This window comes from Mytilus californianus, unplaced genomic scaffold (genome assembly GCF_021869535.1).
Source record: "Mytilus californianus isolate M0D057914Y unplaced genomic scaffold, xbMytCali1.0.p SCAF_6, whole genome shotgun sequence".
Lineage (NCBI taxonomy): Eukaryota > Metazoa > Mollusca > Bivalvia > Mytilida > Mytilidae > Mytilus > Mytilus californianus.
Genome location: NW_026262712.1, coordinates 53,143,388 through 53,159,486, shown reverse-complemented (window position 1 = coordinate 53,159,486; position 16,099 = coordinate 53,143,388). Strand labels below are relative to the sequence as shown.

The window sequence follows — 16,099 nt, the reverse complement described above, 5'->3', positions numbered from 1 at the left end:
GAAGACCGTACTTTGACCTATAATGGTTTACTTTTATAAATTTTGACTTGGCTGGAGAGTTGTCTCATTGGCACTCATACCACATCTCTGCATCACCTGGTGGAAAAAAAGACGGATGTTAAAATAATGATAACTTGTACAAAAATTCTTTAATATCAGTGACAATACACCTACCTCATGAAATTGCAGTAAATCCGAATACATTTATGGCCCCAGTTCCCATGTTATAACAGGAGACCTTAACATCGTTCGTGACCGAGAGTTGAAATCATTCCTCAGTAAAGGACCTAAATATCGTCCCCCGTCAATTATTAATTGGAATGAGTGTCGTAACATCATCCACGACTCACTCCGCACTTACTGCTCTAAATGGATAAAACGAGAAAAAGCTGACAAGAAATCATTAGATTCTTTTTTTAAGTCGGTAATGAACATAGTTGATATACATATTCAACATTTTAAAGATAATTTTACTCCTAACAACAACCATGATAGCCCAATTTCCCGTATCAAACATAAGCTAAAAATACTCGTCAAGGAATATATTTTGGTCCCGGCTGATAAGGCTGCCAACAATATCATTATTGTTTGACGTAAATTTTACATTGATGTTCTACAAAAGGAAATCACGCATTCACCAACATTCCAACTGACTCCATTTTCGGAAAATGACATCTGTAACAAACATAAACTTTTAGCTACCTCTTTACAAGCAGAACCAAATACAATGAAAGTTCCAACTATGTACTGGCTTCCGAAGCTGCATAAAACTCCATACAAATATAGATATATTTCGTCTTCAAGCCATTGTTCCACTACTAAACTATCTATTCTACTTACTAGTACACTTGGTACAATCAAAAACCTGGTAATAAATTGTTCAAATAAGGCCTTTGAAAATAGTGGAATTAATTACTTTTGGAGTGTCAAAAATTCGTTGGAAGTACTTGATAAATTGCATGCTTATATTGGTGATTTCGAATCTGTTCAAAGTTTTGATTTTTCTACCCTATATACCACGTTGCCTCATAATCTTAGTAAGAAAAAATTCACACACCTGATTAAATGGGCATTTAAAAAGTCTGAATGCGATTATATATGTTCAAACTCTTTTAGGTCATTTTTTAGTAACAACAAACAAAAGAACTATGTCAATTGGACCTGCTTTGATACTATAACTGCCCTTGAATTTTTACTAGATAACATTTTTGTTCGCTATGGAGATTCCGTATATCGTCAGGTTGTCGGAATTCCCATGGGGACTAACTGTGCACCACTTATTGCGGACCTGTTTCTGTATTGTTATGAGTTACAATTTATGACTAAAATCAGCAAAGACCCATCAAAACAACATCTGATTCAAAAATTTAATAACACTTTTATATTAGATATTTAGATGATCTATTGGCTCCCAATAATGACGACTTCAGTATGTACACTAAAGAGATTTATCCTGCCGAACTTAATTTATATAAAGCTAATACTAACAATGAACACTGCCCTTTCCTGTATCTTGATATCTTTATCTTTAACGGGAAGCTTAATACCAAAATTTATGATAAAAGATATGATTTTTCATTTTTTTTTATTGTTAATTATCCATTTTTAGATGGTGACGTTCCCTTGTCGCCATCTTATGGTGTTTATATATCTCAACTTGTTCGATTCGCTCGTGTATGTAACAACGTATTTGATTTCAACGAAAGAAATCTCTGTATTACTGAAAAATTATTACACCAGGGTTTTCGATATCACAAACTAGTCAAAACATTTACTAAATTGTATCATCGGTACAAGTATTGTGATGGTATTTTAGATGTTTTTATAACCCAACGATTGTAAAGCACTGTGGCACAATCTAGGGGGAGGCTCACGGTAGGAGGCCGGAAACAGCAACGGGAAAGAAAACCAAACTAAAATATCAAGAAACTCGCTATTAATTTAATAAAGAAAACATTGAAATAATTACAATATAATTTCAAAGTACACATTTTGAAGTCACAATAAGTTGAAAATAATGATAAAAATACTACAAACAATTCAAGTTAAATACCAAATAATAACAATGATAATTACTGTTAAAATAAACCTCTGAATTAAAATATTAGTTACTTATAAACTTTATTTATTTTTCAAAATTAAATTAAAAGAAAAATAATTTTAAATCTAAATTATTTTCAAAACCAAGAGACTCACCTAAAATATCAAGAAACTCGCTATTAATTGTATAGCGGCTTGATCAGTTTATATACTAAGTTTTGAATGTTTTAGTAACCCTTAACTGACTATAACAAACAAAAGAATTGATGATTTATGAGTTATCAATAAAATTTAGAATGGTCAAATATAGTTATGGTCTAAGATTATGTCGAAATTACACGTCACATAAAACTGGTTTTTCTTTCATCTCTTCAATTTCTTATTCTAAAATTGCCAATTTATGTTTCGAATATATTTATTACCATTTCCCTAATTATAATATAAAACAATTACAACGTAAATCCATATAACATAGTATAAAATAACATTATAAATATTAATCCGGATCTTAATCAAAAGTAATTATGGAACTAGTGTGTGCTTTATAGCTTAACACCAATAAAGCTGCTGATGTGAGTTGACCGTTGTCTGAACTTTTAAGATGTTTTATTAACTTTGCTGGACATATAATCAAAGGTCCATTTGGCCACAGCTGAAGTTTCATTGCACAGATACGTTCAATAGTTTGTTAAAGTATTTATTTGACATGTTTGAAATATCCTACGCTTTGAAAATGTATAGAACAGTTAAACAATAATTTTGTATAAAATAGTTTACAGAGTAGAACTTACATACATTAACTAATAAACTATACGAAATAAAATAAACTGCATTTTTCTATTACAATACAAGGACATCATTCGTAAATATAAATCAACATGATGCAGACATCTTATACGTTCAGGTATTTCACATCCAATATTTTATGGTAATATTCTTTACAAAGCACAAAAATGTCGGAATTCACCTCAAAAGCTAACCAAACCTTTAAACAGACTTATTCGGAAAGGATATAGTTACGATACTGTTGTCAAGTCATTAAGGATTGCATATTTTGGTATTAATATTGATTCACTCATAGGGTCTTTGCATCGGAAATAAACACATTTATTCTAAAACCAGTTGTTGGCATGATACGGGTTATGTTCTTCTCATATGTTTTATGATGGTATGATACTAAACCGCTAACGGGAGGGATTGTACTTGATTTTCATATGATGAAGACATAATCTTTCAATCAGTTTAATTGAGGTCTGGAGCTGGCATGTCAGTAACTGCTAGTAGTCCTTTCTTCATTTATGTATCATTGTCATATTGCTTTGTTTCTTTTGTTACCTATTCTGACATCGGACTCGGACTTCTTTTAAACTGAGTTTTACTGTGCATATTGCTATGTGTTTCATTATTCTACATTGGCTAGATGTATAGGGGGAGGGTTGAGATCTCACAAAACATGTTTAACCCCGCCGCATTTTTTGCGCCTGTTCCAAGCCAGGAGCCTCTGGCCTTTGTTAGTCTAGTGTGTTTTTTAATTTTAGTTCATTTATATGTTTTGGAGTTTAGTGTGACGTCCATTTTCACTGAACTAGCACACAACTTTAGTTAGGGGCCAGCTGATGACCACCTCCGGGTGCGGGATTTTCTCGCTGCATTGAAGACCCATTGGTGGCCTTCGGCTGTTGTCTGATCTTTGGTCGGGTTGTTGTCTCTTTGACATATTCCCCATTTCCATTCTCAATTTTATTTACATATTATAATTTGTACAAATTTCCAACTTGCGCACACACACACACACACATGTATAATCAGATATCTCATTGAGAAAAATATATTTTCAGATATCTCATTGAGGAAAAGATATTGTCAGATATCTGTTTGAGAAAAAATTCTTGTCAGATATCTGTTTGAAAACGATTTCTTGTCAGATATCTCTCTGATGGAAAAAAATTGTCAAATATTTCACAGGAGAAAAGATGTTTGTCAAATATCTTTTTGAGAAAAATGTGTTGTCAGATATCTCATGGAGGAAAAGATATTACCAGATACTTCACGGAGGAAAAGATATTGTCAGATATCACATGGAGGAAACGATATTGCCAAATATCTCATGGAGGAAAATATATTGCTTAATACTTCACCGAGGAAAAGATATTGTCAGATATCTCATTGAAAAAAATATATTGTCAGATATAATATGGAGGAAAAGATATTACCAAATACTTCACCGAGGAAAAGATATTATCAGATATCTCATTGAGACAAATATATTTTCAGATATCTCATGGAGGTAAAGATATAAACAGAAACTTCACTAAGGAAAATTTATTGTTAGATAGATCATGGAGGAAAATATATTGCAAGATTCTTCACCGAGGAAAAGATATTCGTCAGATATCTCATGGAGTGAAATATATTTCCAGATCCTTCACCGAGGAAAAGATATAATCAGATATCTCATTGAAAAAATATATTTTTTAAGATATCTCATTGAGGAAAAGATATTGCAGATATTTCACCGAGGAAATGATATTGTTAGATATCTCATTGAGAAAAAATATATTGTTAGATACTTCATCGAGGAAAATATATTGCCAGATACATCACGGAGGAAAAGATACTATACAATCATAGCCTTTGTATAAGGTCGATACGAGGTTATATCGACATAAGAGAAGCATATGGACGACGTCCGAGGTCGTTTTGCTTCTCTAGGTCGATATAACATTGTATTGACCTCAACCAAAGGCTACAATTGTTATATTATTATTATCAACAACTATTGCATGAACAATTTAAAATTGGGGATTTCTAGAATGTATTTTTAGTAACATGCTGTATGCCCTGTGCAATATGCTGTTTTTGACCTACGAAAAGCTAAACAACAGTATTGGAGTGCAAACTGAGTAAATACAAATGAACATGTGATCAAGTTTTAACGAATCACAAACCATTAAAAATATTCGACAAATAAATTCAAACCTTTCAACATTTTAGACGAGAGTAGAATTCATGACAAAAATCTCTTTTTTGTTGATCTGGTATTGCTGATTGTTTTGTCTGTTTAGTTTCTCTCAACCTTCTTTAGTTTTTGCTCAAAACACAAAAGAGGTTAAAGAAATCCTCATTTCCTATAAAGAGTGACAGTCTACAGTGACTAACTAAATTTGACTTGTTTGTTGATCTTGCCTTGCTGATTACTTTTGCCTTTTAAAGTTTCTATTCATCTATTTTAATTTTTATCATATAAGGCAAAACGCAAAAAATTGGTAAAAATAGTCATTTAAGGGCAATAACTCCAATAAGGCGTCGTCAGACGATTTCCTCTATTTGTTTTTTAATTGTAGATCTTGTCTTGTTGATTATTTTTGCTTATTTAAGTTTCTAAGGCAAAAACGCAAAAAAAAAATGAAAAAAATCGACACCAAAGGGCAATAACTCTAATAAGGAGTCATCTGGCGATTTCGACCATCAGACCTATATGTAGATCTTGTCTTGCTGATCATTTTTGCATTTTAAAGTTCCTCAGTATCTATTTTAGTTTTCCAGATAATACTAGTAGACAAAAATTTAAAAAAAATGGTAAATTTGTCATTTAAGGGCAATTACTCCTATAAGAAGTCCCCTGACAGCTTTGACGTAAATTGACAATTGGTAGAACTCAAAATTCTGAACATTTAAGCCCATGTCAGATTTTCTCTGTTTGTAACGGTTTTCAAAATGATAGACAACACTTACATTTGACCCCTGTGTTCTAATTATAGCCATGTCGGCCATCTTTTTTGGCGAGCGGGGTCATCAGACACATTTTTTAAACTAGATACCCCAATGATGATTGTGGCCTAGTTTGGTTAAATTTGGCCCAGTAGTCTTGAGGAGAATATTTTTGTAAAAGTTAACGGACGACGACGGACGACAGACGCCAAGTGATGAGAAAAGCTCACTTGGCCCTTTGGGCCAGGTGAGTTAAAAAGTTACCCATACCAGCGGCACATCTGTGTACACCTTTATATAGGAAGAGAACCCCGTGTCAATACACAGCTTGCTTATTATATCATGTTATAGAAGGAATGCTCGATAACATATTAAATAAAATAATTTCATGCAAACGTTAGGAAAACAGAAGTAAAGTTCTATCCCGTTCCTTATTTTGTTTTTGTCAAATGCTTGTATGGAGCAACAGCGGCGGATCTAGAAGTTTTTCAGGGGTTGTCACTAAAAGGAACTTTCAAAATATTTCATTTTTCTTAGTTGATATTAAGGTCATTATAGGTAGTAACAAAACAAATGGAACACATGGTTTACAAAATTGATTCTAATTTTATTTTTCTTTGACCACCTCGTGGTCTTTTTGTAGCGTGCTTACCTCGATTGCGGGAAGTTGTGGGTTCGAGCCCCAACCGGTTCAAACCATTAGACTTGGAAAAACGTATTTGCTGCTTCTACGCTAGGTACGCGGGATTTTCGGAGTTCGAACTTTGAGTGGTCGACTCGAAGTCAGAATAAAGAATGTGTCCGCGTAGGCTGACATGTCTACCTGTGGACTGTTTCCTTGTGAAAAGCACGTTAAGAGTCAGGTTGAGTGTGTCAGATCAGTACAAAGCAGGGTCTGTATGTATGTGCCTGTCCAAAGTCAGGAGCCTGTAATTCAGTGGTTGTCGTTTGTTTATGAGTTACATATTTGTTTTTCGTTCATTTTTTGTACATAAATTAGGCCGTTAGTTTTCTCGTTTGAATTGCTTTAGATTGTCATTTCGGGGCATTTTATAGCTGACTGTGCGGTATGGGCTTTACTCATTGTTGAAGGTCGTACGGTGACCTATAGTTGTTAATTTCTGTGTCATTTGGTCTCTTGTGGAGAGTTGTCTCATTGGCAATCATACCACATCTTCTTTTTTATATTTATATTCTGATCATATCACATTATCATGATGCCCGAAAACGGTGTAAACTATCATATCAAGGTACATGTATTAGTGTAAATATATAATACACGTGCATCAGTGCTAATTCATTAAGAGTAGTCATTTCTCACCTATTGTTGTACATAAAAACATTTTCAAGAACATGATCTCAGTTTTTAAACGCTCATATTTGGAAATGGTTACTATCACGCGGACAATTTAAAAAGGACGACGATATGGTCAAACTAGATGCATTTCTTAATGAATGCTTTCAGTTGCTGACCTTGGGCATATCACGGAGTTCTGCCTACGCATTGGTTTCATAAAACACAATTTCGTATACATATTTATCATATGCAAGTTCATATATATATATATATATATATATATATATATACAGCACAAACAACATTTTCCAAAAGACTAAATGAGTGAAAAAGTATATTTTAACAAAACGCATTTGACTAGCAGGTCGAACAACTGATGTTCTTAAACCCTGCTGACTGCCATTGGCAATTGCCAAATAAACGGATCACAAGATGTAACAAAATAGATCTTATTATTAATTTATTACCAAACAGAAAACAATAAACTTGCGGAAAAGATGGTATACCGCAAACATGAGGTGCAAAAATTTGTACACCATATCCGGATTTCGACAATTAATGTCTCTTCAGTGATGTTAGGAATCGAAACGGTATTTGGAAGGCCATATAATTTACCTCAATTCAGAAAAGCCTCTTAAATTTTGAAAGAGTCAAAATAGGACGAACGGATCATATAAACCCGAAGGCAAAATTTAGACCCCTCTACCAAGAAATTTGTTTTGCATGCACACGAATAAAAATTGCGGTTTTTATCCAACGCAATCATAGGTTTGAACGTTGTTTTCAATTTAGACTTGTTCATATTTTTTCGTTTGGGCTTGTATTATATTTGCCTTCGGGTTTATATGATCCGTTCATCCTATTTTGACTCTTTCAAAATTTAAGAGTCTTTCCTAAATTGAGGTAAATTATATGGCCTTCCAAATACCGTTTCGATTCCTAACATCACTGAAGAGACATTAATTGTCGAATTCCGGATATGGTGTACACATTTTTGCACCTCATGTTTGCGGTATACCATCTTTTCCGCAAGTTTATTGTTTTCTGTTTGGTAATAAATGAATAATAAGTTCTATTTTGTTACATCTTGTAATCCGTTTATTTGGCAATCGCCAATGGCAGTCAGCAGGGTTTAAGAACATCAGTTTTTCGACCTGCTAGTCAAATGCGTTTTGTTAAAATATACTTTTTCACTCATTTAGTCTTTTGGAAAATGTTGTTTGTGCTGTATTTAGACCCCTCTACCAAGAAATTTGTTTTGCATGTACATATATATATAAATAAGTCTAAATTGAAAACAACGTTCAAACCTATGATTCCGTTGGATAAAAACAGCAATTTTTATACGTGTGCATGCAAAACAAATTTCTTGGTAGAGGGGTCTAATATGGATGGATCTATCGTTGAGTTGTCACTTGTTTAGACGTACTGCATTTTACGATCGTTTACGATAGATAATTTAGCTAATCTGCAATCAATTTCAGAAACAATAAAAATTTGCTTCTGCAGATTTAGCATTGTTGTGCAGATATTTAGAGTAATTATGAATATAATATGTGTTTTCAGCAGTGTATCACCTTCACTGGTGATCCAATGGATGGAGTTGTAACTTGTTTAGACGTACACACATGTACTTATATTATATATATATATATATAAAACGTCTGAATAATAGTCAACGATCTTTCCCACGAGGGCGCTGGATCGTTATGAGTAACGATACATGTACACAATAAATAAATTATATAAACGCCTGAAAAGTGTACAAAACAACACCAATAACAAAAAAAAGAAAAATATAAATGTAATCATTTATAAATATTTCGGATAACAGATATCCTTCATCAGTATGATTATGATCATGGATGTCAAATGAATCATATCAATCTACTTTGACTAAACTATAACAATCGTGAAATTTATACAATAAAACAGTTAAACCGAACATCATAGTTTAGACGCTTGTACAATTCTAAAAATTTTAAACATGAAATAGGTTATATAGCTATTTACAACAGAGACTGCAAAGATATGCTTCAAATAAAAATAGTAATGTGCGATATGAACTGGCACAATTCTAAAATTTAAAAGGTGACGACAGTTACGATGTTACAAGAACGATTGCGTGAATAAACATTCCAAATAAACAGCAATGACCGATCTAAGTTTGTAAATATTTCAAATTTGACAACGGTAGAGTAATTACAACAGAGGCTGCGTATTTAAACATCCCAAATAAATAGCAGTTAAAAATATAATAATAAAATTTCGACTGAGGTTAAATAGTTGAACGTGACTGGATACTTTTACATCCCTCCAAAATGAATAGAACCAAGCAATTTAAACTGATATAATTACAAACATTTTTAGAGTTGAGAAAGGTAAGGAAATAGAAGCAGAGACTGTAGTAATAAGTAATATAACCCAAATGTAAAGCAATTCGCGCAGTGCTTTACATTTGGGTTATATTACTTCTAAAAGTGGAGAGCAAAAAAAAAGATAAACTTTTCAATAGTCAAATAGTCTAGAAGTAAGTCAGTTTTGCCCCTATCTCCAACGCCCATGAAGTTTAGCAGGCACTTAATTCCAATTTCTGAATTCAAGCAAACCAAACGATATTTCCGATAGACTTTAAATTTTCAATATCCCAAATAGTCAATAGATGTCTATGCATGTCAATCTTTTATGTTAGTTTGCTAACCAGCTTACTTTCTTAATAATATCTTAAATATTAGAATTTAGTATAATAGAAGGTTTGGCTCCTTCCTCCTCCCTTCATTAAAATGTAACCACTCGGGCCCCAATTTTTAATTGTTGCTTCTTTCACTACTCGTTAAACTAAGCGAACCAAAATATGCTTCTGTGATTAATCTCTTCCGTTTGAACAATTCATCAAGACAAATAAAACAATTGCTACTATAAACATGGTAGAAATTACATGAATGTAATTTGTTATGCATAGGTGGGGTCATGGGATGATTAAGAAAAAGTGAGTTAATAAGAAATATTTAAAACTAAACAAAGAACAAAAAGGTCTACGCTGTGAAGTTTTAAGGAAAAGGGCAACCAACACATACTGTTTGCACAAGCAAGAGTCACATGGGTATAGAATTAATTTATTTTCACTTAAACTTCTCCAGTCTAGTATTAGGGAATGGTGTCTGTTTTAAACACAATCAAGTTTGATCGAAATCCATTCATTTAATGTATTATCCAGACTACAGACAGCGCAAAACACATTTAACTTTTTTTTTGTTATCCCTTTCGACCCTAAATGCACACAGAACCTAACGATCGATTACATGTATGTTAAATACTAGTATATTTTTTTGGGGGGAGGGGGGTGTGGGGAATGGGGGGGGGGGGGGGTAGGGGGTTGGGGGGGGGGTTAATTGAGTTAGTTTATTTTTATATTCATACAAGTACATTCTAATGTTTTTACAATTTACTGTAGTTGTTGCATTGCATAATCAGTGTAAGCAGGAAATTCAGATTTTATGAGGTTCACACAAGGGATAAACTTTCAGTTATGAAACACATTTAACTAAAGTAAGATAAATACATGTATATCGTGTATATCTAAGTAGACATTTCCCGTGATCCACTAAAACAGGATGCTTTTAAAATGAGGTTCTTCAAAGGGATTGTTATAAATTGAAAGAAAAATAAGTGAATATAAATCAAATTGAGCCTGTTTAAGCCTTTATATAAAATGTTCTGTAAAATTAAAAATTAAATATTTGTTTTCAATTTTTTTGCGGGTATCATCCGCCTCTTTTTTTATATATCATATGCTTCGACTTTAGATGTAATACTTTTTAGAAAATTGAACAAATACGTCAATTGATACCCAGAGAGAACCTTTTAAAACTTATTGTGCTCAGACGACAAAATATAATACAGTATTTCAAAATAAAACCAGTTGTCACATTAAGCTAAATAAAAATGGTAAGCCGAATTTTGGAGCCACAAAAACACCAGTTCAATTTGTTTTTAATTGTTCTTGCTGCAATTTTTCTAAGCATTGGAACGGCGATAAATTGGTGGACGCAAGGAGATGGTGACTCTAAAGCTCATTTTTGTCTATGGGAAATGGTAGATTGTAACGACGGAGTTTGCCTAGTTTCAACTGCCAACACTGCAGGTAAATTTACATTGCTTTTAGAAATACAATTGATAGTAGTTTATTATCTGGTTAAAGATCTACAGAGCAAATTGTACACTTAGTCACTCGGTCTTAATATCATATTGCACAATTTTCATGGACAGAATACTGTTCTTATGCGATGCGTTTAACCGATTGCAGAAGATGAATGAAAATGATAGTTGCATTATTGAAACGTCACTCTTTTTGCTCTTAACGATAATAATACAAAATTTTCGAAGCAACGTAATAAACGTGGACAGAATTTTGTCTGAATTATTCTAAAGAAATATGCAAGTCTAACGCAGACACCAGAACATGACTAAATCTTCTCGTGGAACGAGAGACGAAAAGAAAATTTCTGATAGGCCATGAACTTTAATGCAATGTATGAGGGTCTGGATGGTGGTGGGGTGGGTCGTTTATTTTTTGAACTAGGAGCACAATTTTGCCCCAAATAATACTATGTTAAATCTACGTCATTTAAACTCTGGTGGATAGTTTTCTCATTGGCAATCATACCACATCTCTTTATTTTTATATTTGATCATATAAATAGTGCACCAGAAAAAAAATGTCCGTGTATACATAGTATTTCTCTTTTTGATAAAAGAAAATATAACAAAAGAGTAATGTGAGTAACGAAAAAGGGGAAATACACAGTTCTTTTTTGTTGTAATTGGTTTGAACTAGCATTCAGCAACTACGAGAACTCTTATTTTGGGTCTATGTTTCTATAGATGCTTTTACGTTAGTTGTTTCTCGTACTGATCTTTTGAGTTAAGTCGATTGCTACTTATTTTTTTTCTTATGTTGTGCTGTTACACCACTGTCCCAGGTTAGGGGTGGTTTGAGCGCCAAAAACATGTTTAGACCGTTGGTTTTCCTGTTTGAATTGTTTTACACTAGTCATTTTGGGGCCCTTTATAGCATGTTGTTCGGTGTGAGCCAAGGCTCCGTGTTGAAGGCCGTACTTTGGCCTATAATTGTTTACTTTTTACACATTGTGACTTGGATTGATAGTTGTCTCATTGGCACTCATACCACATCTTCTTATTTATATTAACCCCGCCAATTCTTTATGTGCATGTCACAAGTCAGGAGCCTGTAGTTCAGTGGTTGTCTTTGATTTATGTATGTCATATTTGTTTTTCGTAGATTATTTTGTCATAAATTAGACCGTTGGTTTCTCGTTTGAATTGTTGCACATTTTTCACGGCCGACTATATAAACGGTATGGGTTTTCTCATTGTTGAAGGCTCAACGGGCGGTTGCCTATGATTGCTTACATCAACTTCATTTGAACTCTGGTGGATAGATGTCTCATTGGCAGTCATACCACATCTCCTTATTTTTATATAAATGGTTAATTATTAATAATAAAATAAATTATACAATGCCGAAAGTGTTAATTTTTATTCGTTTTCTTTTTTTATTGTTAGTTCGTTTGTTTGTTTATTGTATGTTGCAGTTTTTCCTGTTTGTCTCTTTGTTTGTCTTATTACTGTTGTTGTTATTATTGTTATGTAACTTATAATCAGATTATTATTTATATTCCTGTACCTTTTTCAGGTTGGATAAATTTTGTTCGATTGATGATAATTGTGGGATTATTTTGTTTTGCCGCAACATTACTAGCCATATGTTTACTTATATATAAACCAAGAAGGGAGTTCAGAATGGCTGCTCTATTGTTCAGCGGTATAGCTGGTACGTATATTAAGCATATCATTTACATTATTCTATTATTTGATACAAAATATAAAATACGTTAACTGTCGGTATATACAAAACTTATTTGTACAACCAGTATAGATACGGAAAAAAGGATTGATCTTGTTTGTATCGTGTACAATGTATATTTAAAATATTTTTTTAATTTGTCCTGTCACTTAGTATTCAGGCTTAAATATTTATAGTTACAAAGAATATTAAAAAAGATAAAGACATCAGGCGGATGATATCACCGACTTGCACCATGGCTTACATGTAATAGAAAACGACGAACAATAGTGTAAGAAGGGAATTTGTAGCCATGAATGTTCATGTATTTCCCTATAGGATTCTATAGGTGATTCAAGTCTCTCTTGTCGGTTTTAACCTTGACCATTTATCTCATCAAGGAAGTCTTAAAGCTTGCAAACAAAAAAACAAATTTAGAAGAATGTCTCTGAAGTATTTTCTTTTGACAGTTGAAAAAAAGTACATTTCAGCATATACATAGTTAAACAATCACTTTAAATTTATAATGATTAAAGATTTTGGAAACACAGAGAACATATCTGCCTTTAAAATAAATATCATGCGCGAACTATTGTTTTCAAATTATTGAGCAATGGTAATAAGTTAAGCCAAATGATCTATTAATGTAAATTTAGATTTAATGTAAATTGCTATTTTAAATGTTGTAGTTCACAAATGTAAATTGATTTTACAGGTGGAGTTCTTTCCCTTACTGGTTTCGTGGTTATCGGATTTTTTGGACGAATTGGTAATCGTTATAACACTCACTCAGACCGCCTGACCCTTGACCCGATGGCTCTAAGATTTCAAGCACTGCCGCTCGCTTTTATTTTTATGTCAGCTTTTATTAGCTGTATTGTTGGAGCATTCACTTTAGTCAAAATTGACCCCAAGAAAAGAATTATAAGACAGTCTTCGAAGAAGCTGGGAGAATATGAAATGGCCCCCATCAAACCAATTGATCCTATAGACCAAAAGTTTGTTAAGGGCGCAACAAATCTTTGATTAAAACATTATAACATGTACTGACATTACACACTTATACAGATTTGTATACTTAACATTATGCGTTCAGAAATGCAAATCTTATTTTTTGTCCAAATTGTTTTTAGTGATAACATTACCTTAAATGTTTTTTATTTAAGGAATGACTGTAATATTTTTTCTGTCTATGAAGAAATAACATCAAAAATGTGGTGCACACTGAATAACCCGCGTAGCGAGTTATTTTAAAGTGTGCACCACATTTTTTATGTTATTTCGAATAGACAGAAAAAATATTACAGTCATTTCTTATAATTTAATTCTAAATTCCATTTTAAACCGGAGTAAACCATGAAAAAACGTTGATGACGTCACGGTCACATGACAGAATTATGTCTATGAGCTGATAAACAAAACACCGTCAGCCAATCAAAAGACGCGTTACATCCAAAATTAAATTATTTATTTATGTTTTCCTTATTTATCAAATTTGAGATCATTCGACGTCTCAGAATACATCAATGTATGGTTGATGGTAGAACATGAAAACAAAATATAGAATGGAATAGAAAAACATTTACAAGACTTTTAGTTAACAATGTTTTCTCATAAACTGTGAGAAAATTCTATAACATATTTGTGTAAATTAAATCAATAAATAATGACGAATTTTGTTTTCTAATTACCTATAAATTGTGAGGATCAGTCTGGTTATTCAACTATATTTGAACAACCCGAGTCCCGTCAGTTAATATAAAATTGACTACTTTACTCGTTTGATTACTTTACTAAATCATGATAATCACATAATAAAAAGTTACCCTCCACGTCTAAAACTTCTACTTAAAAATGAAACTTGAGGAGGTCTCAAAACTCTTGTTACATCCAAGACTGAGAATACATATTCTGGTTACAAAGAAATTTAGCAACGTGTTCCTACAGTAAAATATAGGGAGATATGGTATGATTGCCAACGAGACAAGTATCCAACAGAGTCAACGACCTTCAACAATCAGCAAAACAAATACTAACTTTACGGATCTCGATAGGTCAACATGCGAAATAATTTAAACGAAAAAAAAAAAAAAAAACGATCTGAACACTGAACGAAAAGAAAAAAAACGTCACACGACAGACAGTAACCAACGAAAATCACTGAATTTACTTGAGACAAACAAATAGAATAAGGCGGGGACGCTGATTAGAACAAACTGTTAAAATCAGTCGGAAATGACTTGGCTCATCAGATTGGAACGGAACACGAAAAACAAAACAACTAACATAATGACAAAATGCACAAAGTAACAAAGAAACAAACAATACTAGCAGATATAAATGTATAAACAGTGGCCTAACCCAAAATAAATACTGTAAATTCAGAAATTATTGCGTGCATTTATTATAATAAAATTGCGATTTTGTCATTTTAGACTAAAATGCGATTTGAATTTTTGCGATATCGAGAAAAACCTGTTTAATTCCTATAAAACAAATTAATAATGCGAGTTTAATTAAATTATTGCGATTAAAACCCTGTCGCATTTTTCGCAATAATAAAAACGTCGCAATAATTTCTGAATTTACAGTAATAAAAGACTTGGCCTAACAAAGCAAAACTCGACAAATGTTAATGTACTGTATATAATTAAAGAGCTACCCAAACTTTTTCTTGATAGAGGGTGATGTTGCGTTTGTAAGAACAATTCCAATAGAATTATTTGACCTACATCCAAAAGTTATTAGACTGACCAAAGTGACCGGACCATCTGCACAGTGACTGTTCTCCGATCGCAAAACAATAAAATTGGCTTAAATAAACGTGTGATATAGATTTCAGTTTGCAAAATTATACGTATTATCGGAATTGCTTTCATCAGAAACATTCGCGACCAGAGGGTTAAGGAAACCAAATAAAAGTTCACTTTGAAAAGTTGATTACAAAAAGACACAAACATAACGGCCAAAAGTGTGTTAGAGCAAGGTTAACTTTGAATGAGGGAGTTGCAATATTAGTTATAATATTAACAAAATTGATAAAGAGACATTTGAATAACAGTTTGTCATTATAATGTATTGTGTTAATTATAAGAGATATAATCATGTTCTACTTCTCCATATTTTTTTTCTTCAAAATATTTTTTTTATCATAAAATAGGTATAAAAACAAGAAGATGTCGTAT

General features: G+C 32.6%; 1 long non-coding RNA gene across 1 annotated transcript; it reads left to right on the top strand.

The window, feature by feature from the left end:
- Positions 1-10,897: 10,897 nt before the first annotated feature.
- Positions 10,898-14,593, top strand: LOC127704946 (uncharacterized). The gene is made up of 3 exons (XR_007983586.1): positions 10,898-11,192; positions 12,765-12,902; positions 13,630-14,593. It is a non-coding gene; the product is annotated as an uncharacterized LOC127704946 (long non-coding RNA).
- Positions 14,594-16,099: the final 1,506 nt, after the last annotated feature.